This window comes from Stylophora pistillata, chromosome 9, assembly GCF_964205215.1.
Source record: "Stylophora pistillata chromosome 9, jaStyPist1.2, whole genome shotgun sequence".
Classification (NCBI taxonomy): Eukaryota; Metazoa; Cnidaria; class Anthozoa; order Scleractinia; family Pocilloporidae; genus Stylophora; species Stylophora pistillata.
In genome coordinates, this window is record NC_142527.1 from 17122599 (window position 1) to 17128986 (window position 6388).

General features: G+C 43.8%; 1 protein-coding gene across 1 annotated transcript in view; it reads right to left on the bottom strand.

The window, feature by feature from the left end:
• The window catches only part of LOC148723568 (uncharacterized), a 401859-nt gene that overhangs the window by 85931 nt on the left and 309540 nt on the right, over window positions 1-6388 (bottom strand). The gene's annotated exons all lie outside the window — the stretch shown is intronic.

Consider the following 6388-nt stretch of genomic DNA (forward strand, 5'->3'; position numbering starts at 1 on the left):
TCAGCTTAACTATCGCAAAAACAAAGTTTGTATCGTTAACTTGCTTGCTGTCAGTTTTGGCGACCAAGTGATAAAGGGTTTTTTAGAGAAAATGGTGAAAGAAACACAGGTATCAAAAACTTTGTTCAGCCACCTTAAAAGTTTTGAGTTTTTCGAGTGGCAATTTGTTTGGCGTTCGTTGGTATTTACCCTCTTTACCGTGAGTTCACCGTTTGCCGTGTTACGAATAAATCTGTTTGTTTGATTTCCGTTTCGCTTCCGAACAGTTTTGGCCACCACGATGGAAGCAAGGTATGAGCTGTTTTTTGAAGTTTCGTTAGCGAGTTGAGTTTTGGAGTTGAGCGCTATTGCTTCCGAATCCGAAGATCGCGATGTTACCGAAGTTACCGAGAAAGACGACAAAACTATACTGAGCGGAGTCGACAAACAGAAGAAAAAGGACGTTCTGTTGATACAGAGAAGGAAACGTACCGCAAAGACAAAAGTGACAAAACTCAGACATGAGTTGGAATGCGTAAAAGATTCCGAAATAATGGACGTAGAAAATGTGATTGAACAGCTGTGGGCAGCCCTAGAGGACGCACAAGAATTTTTAGAGGAACTGACCGCGTTCTATGTCGAAGTCGAAGTAGAAGGGAAAAACGAAGCATTTGAAGAGTCCGAAACGATCGAAAGAGTTCCAAAGAACAATTGAAGCGGGTCAAAATGCGATCAAAGTCCGCTTGTCCAAAACCGTAAATATGAACTGCCCGTTAAGCGAGAACATAGCAGATCGCTACGAGCAATCGTCTCGAGAAGATCAGCTGAACGAAAGTCACGGCAGCCACGACGACCGAAACCGATATTTGAAGCCCGGTTAACAGTTCCGACGTTCAGAGGTAACAAAAGAAAGTTTAAAGATATTTGGGCCCCTTTTACAAGTCTCATAGACGAGTCAACGAAGCCAATACACTTGAAAGTGGCAAGACTACAACAATGCCTAACAGACAACAACAATGGCAACAACAGTGGCAAGACTACAACAATGCCTTTGGAAGCCATCTTGGAGTCACCATCCCCGAATACGAGGAGGCAAAAAAAAATATTTAAGACGAAGCATGGAGGTACGCCCCAGCTTTAGCGAGCCTACCTGGATCACCCAGAACAGGCGCCATTAATAAGAAGTTACGATGTCTACGCGTTAGAGAAGTTTACTGACCTTGTTAGAATTACAGCGGTAAAGTTACAGCCCAAAGGAAGAAACGGTGAGTTACGAGATGGAACTCTTCACAGCCTGCCTGATCGTCAGCTAGAGAATTACAGTCGCTGGTTAAACGAATGTACCAGACAGTCAGTCATAGCTTTTTAGAGAATGGTTAAAAAACGAATAGAAGCAGCGGACATGGTTAACGGGATTGAGTCGAAATCTATCGAGCACGTCAGACTACTGAGAGTACCGAGGTACCAGGATCAGAGCAGGATGAGAAATTTACACACTGTTGCATGGGGAAAGAGCCGCGCAGTGTGAAGCTTCCATGTTCTCTCTGTCACAGTTTCAATCACGGGGTGTGGTATTGCAAGGAGTTTTACGACAGAGGGGTGGATGACCGATGGAAGATCGCGAAAGAAAGAAAGCTGTGTTTCCTTTGGTTAACCCCTGATCATAGGGGGAAAGATTTCCCTAAGATGGCCCGCAAGTGTGCAATAGATGGTTGTTCTCGAAATCACCACCTTCCTCTTTATGGAGGTGAAGTTTTGTCAAAATAATGGACTTGTCGATCTTTTGATTGGCATTGATAACGCTGAACTCCATTATTCACACGTTGATCTCCGAGGAATACATGGTGGACCTATCGCCCGCTTCGGACCACTTGGTGGATTTGTGTTGGTGCACCTGACGAAAGCGAAACCGCGAGAACATGATCTCACGTTATTCGTTCCTTGTTCACTAGAGAGCCTATATGGAACGAGGGAAAAGAATCCTCTCGTGATGTCGACAAAAGCTTAAAGAGATGCTGGAAAATTGAGAAGTCTGACAAAGACCGTGATGACAGACTTGTACTAACTGAAGAAGAAATGCTAGCTTGAAGCAAAGTGAAAGATTCTCTCAAGTACAAAAATGGAAGATATCGTGTAGCCGTTCCTTGGAAAGAAAACAAACCCGATCTCCCTAACACTAAACTATGAGACTATGGCAATTTGAAGAAATTTGAAGAAAAACAGCTGCGTCGCCGAAGAATACCAAGCAACAATCCAGGCCTATGTTGATAAAGTATATTTACGAAAGGTTCCCTTAAACGAACAGTATGTCGCAGTATGTTGCGCAGGAGAACGCTCGAAGAAACCAAGACCGTTATCCCCTTGCCACTGAGACCGTTCTTAAGTCAACCTATATGGACCATTCTATTGACAGTGCTGAAAGCGATGGAGTGGAACTATACCTTAAATTGAAGGCACTATGGGGAGTCGCCGGCATGCAAGCCAGGAGGTGGATCTCTAATTCACCGAAAGTTATTGAAGCCATTCTATCGGAAGAACGCGCCACACACATCGTGATTAACAGCGGTGAAGACCCGATAACGAAGACGCTAGGAATTTCGTGGAACAGTACTGAAGACGTGTTTACCGTTGCCGCTTCTCCAGTTTCCGCGGTATTTCAGACAACTAAGCGAAACGTCCTGTGTTAAGTATGCTGGGATTCGTATGCCTTTACGTTATTGTGGCGAAAATGCTACTTCAGGAACCGTGGATGAGAGGCTACGACTGGGACGACGAAATTCAAGATGAAATAGCTAACAAAATCGGGGCTTGGTTCGAGCAATTGAAAAGTCTGCACGAGGTGACGAATCCCCAGTGTCTGCGAAGTCCAGAGCCTGTCAAGTCGAAGCACTTGTCGATGCCTCTCAACAAGCTTATGGTGTAGCAGTCTATATCCGCTGCGGACACGGTAACGATATTTGTAACCAGTCGGCTGCTTGCAGCAAAGAGTAAAGTGGCATCATTGAACCCGATGACAGTACCCGGGCTGGAACTCAAGGGAACGATTATGGGCTTGCGCTTAACACAGTCGTTGCTCACGCCCTAGAAGTACCAATGTAGGAAGTTACGTTATACTCTGAGAGTACAGATGTTCTATGGTGGATTCGAGGACGCGGCAAAGACTTCGACCGTACTTAGCCAACCGAATTGGTGAAATACAGACGTTCACTGAGCCATCGCAGTGGCAGGATCTCTCTAACGAAGAGAATCCAACCGATTTATGCACAAGAGGGGTTACCCCTTCAGAGTTAGTCAAATGTTCCTTGTGGTGTAATGGTCCTGACTGGCTGAAAGATGATTTCAGTAAGTGGTCAAAGATGAAATTCCCGGATAGACCTAGTGAAATGCCAGAGGTGAGAAACTCGATGAGGAAAGAAGACATGAATGCCTATGTAGCCATTAGGACGTGTAATCTCCAGAAAGGAACTGCACCTAAGCATAACAACACACTAAAAGAGTGGAGACTAGATCTGAAACGGTTTTCCGGTTGGACACGTTTGGTTCGAGTACACGCGAGAGTGAGAAGAGTACTACAAGAATTGCGCGACGAGTACGCAGCTTTGAGCTTAGAGAGGTCGATACCAGAGAAAAGTCAGTTGATAAAGCTTCACCCGTGCATCGACGACGATAGCGTTATCCGCAGTGATGGTCGATTAAAGTTCTCAGGTTTTCTTCCATATGATACCAGATTTCTAATCATTCTGCCTCGTGGACACTGAGTGACGAAACTCATTGTGAAGCATTATCCTGGGAGAGGAAATCATGCCGCTGGCGTGAACTTCACTCTCTGCCAGTTGCGTGAGAGATTTTGGATCATCGCCGCGCGCGAGGAGATTCGCGAGTGGGATCATGAATGTAATGAATGTGAGAGAAGACGAAACAAGCCATCTTGTCAGATTATGGCCCCACTCCCGGAAATGAGGCTCCGTTTCAGCTTCAGACCCTTCGCCCAAACTGTTTAATGACGCGGAAAACCAGGACAGAAAAGGAGGCTGTGCCTTTTGACTTGCTTGGAAAGACGAGCAGTGAATTTAGAGGTGGTCTGGGGACTAGATACGTTCTTAAACGTCTTCGCCCGTTTTACCAGTTGTCGTGGAGGTCCTAAAGAAGTGACAAGCGACAGAGGCACAAATTTCGAGAGCGCCGTGGGCGAGTTAAAGAAACTAGTTAGCCAGTTAGACCGAAAACATCTTCAGAGCAAGACATTCGAACTTGGAGTGACAGGGAGATTCAATCCAGCAGCTGCCCCACATTTTGGAGGAGCCCATGAAGTAATGATAAAAGCTGTTAAGAAAGCCACTTACGCCGTGGAGGGAGAACGAGATGCGAGCGACGAGGAGCTGATCACCGCGTTCGCTGGGGTGGAGTCCTCTCTTAATTCACGTCCGTTGGTTTATCAGAGTTCAGATCCACGTGACGATGTTCCATTGACACCTAACCATTTCTTGCATGGCCAAATAGGGGGAAACTTCGCTCCTGAGGCCATTGCAACCACTACTTTGCATCCGCATGGCGAAAGTTTCAAGACATTATTTCACAAGTGTGGAGGAGATGGCTCAAGGAATTTGTTTTAGCCCCAAACAGTCGACCAACGTGGACTTCAGAAAGCCTAGACTTAAAAGCTAAGGATGTGGTTCTGGTGATTCAGCCCGATACTCCAAGAGGACGTTGGCCTTTAGGACGCGTAAGTGTATCCAGGACGAGATGGCCACAGCCACGTAGCTTAAGTTACATGTGGTCTCAAGACTGTCATTAGACCGATTGATAAACTGGTTCCGCTCGGAATTAATTGTAAATTGATTGTAAATTAATTAATTAGAAATACACGAGGACTGCCTCCCAGTGCAGGGAGGGGGAAATGCTAAGAAGACGTTACCGAACTTGTGCGCGCGCGACTCGCCCGCGCGTGCTTTGAGATTATGTATATTTAACAATTATTCCACGAGCGCGCGTTGGATATGAGATGATGGATTATTCCACAAGCGCGCGTTGGATATGAGATGATAGATAGCCAACGAGGCGCGTAGCGCCGAGTTGGCTATAATCATCTCATATCCAACAAGCGCGAGTGGAATAATTGTTTTATTCAAAAAAAGCGCCCCCAAGATATTAGACAAATCTTCTCGACTTTATTTTGTTAGAAGACTCCGGATGTTACAATGTACAGATATTAGATTATGGTATATTGGCTCATATACCATAATGGCTAAGCCAATAAAAAGTCTTGAATTGCATTATCCAATGATCCAGTTTTTAATAATTAACAATTATTCCACGAGCGCGCGTTGGATATGAGATGATAGATAGCCAACTTGGCGCTACGCGCCTTGTTGGCTATAATCATCTCGTATCCAATAAGAGCGAGTGGAATAATTGTTTTATTAAAAACGTTAAATTAAGTATAAAATTTTATTAAATTTTTAGCTCCCTTTTAATATTAAGCTGACACCTACGATGGCCATATTTGTAGATTATGGTATATTGGCTGATATACCATAATGGCTAAGCCAATAAAAAATCTTGAATTGCATTATCCAATGATCTAGTTTTTAATAATTATATTTATCGTCAGCAAATCACGCAGATTTCTTTTTTTGACGTGTGTAAGTTTCTTTTTGAGATGTTAAAAATTTTGAGTTTTTCGAGTGTTTGGCGGTCATTGATATTTACATGAGTTCACCGTTTACCGTGTTACAAATAAACCTGTCTGTTTGATTTCCGTTTCGCTTCCGAACGATTCCTTTTTTAATTTTGTTTTGTTTTCCTCTCTGGAAGCGCGCAGATGCCAAAAACTTATTTTCATTACAAAAAGTCTAATAGAGGAGAAATATTACAGAAAGAAAGTGCTTCACAAAAACGCCATTTTGCTCTACTTTACAGTATTTAAAGTAGCCTTCCACACCGACCTGAAACAAACTAATTCAAACCATCAATTTAAAAGGATAAGGATAAGGACGAATAAACCGTAGGCCCCGTCTCCTGCAGGGTTAGGGGTAGGAGACGTTAATTTCCCACGCACGAGATTACTGTGTAGTGGATGTCCTCCCTTGGGGTGGGACGGGTGAGTTTACTGGGCCCGCAGCAATTGGCGCAAGTGGTTGTGGTGTCCCTGCCTGTCGTCGAATCTAATAAATTAAAATTAAGTTAAATTAAAATTAAAACTTTCATTACAACTAAATATGGTAATCTACTCTCCCTCGTTCTGTCACTCCTATTTTATCGGCATTAAATGTACTTTGTAGTTAAGTTCAAACTTCTGACTCAGGCTTATGATGATGTCCAGAGCTAATACCGAAAGGTGCAGAGTATATCAAGCAAAATTATCTGTTGTTGTAACTTTTGTGTGATATTGCTTCGCATAACTATGGAT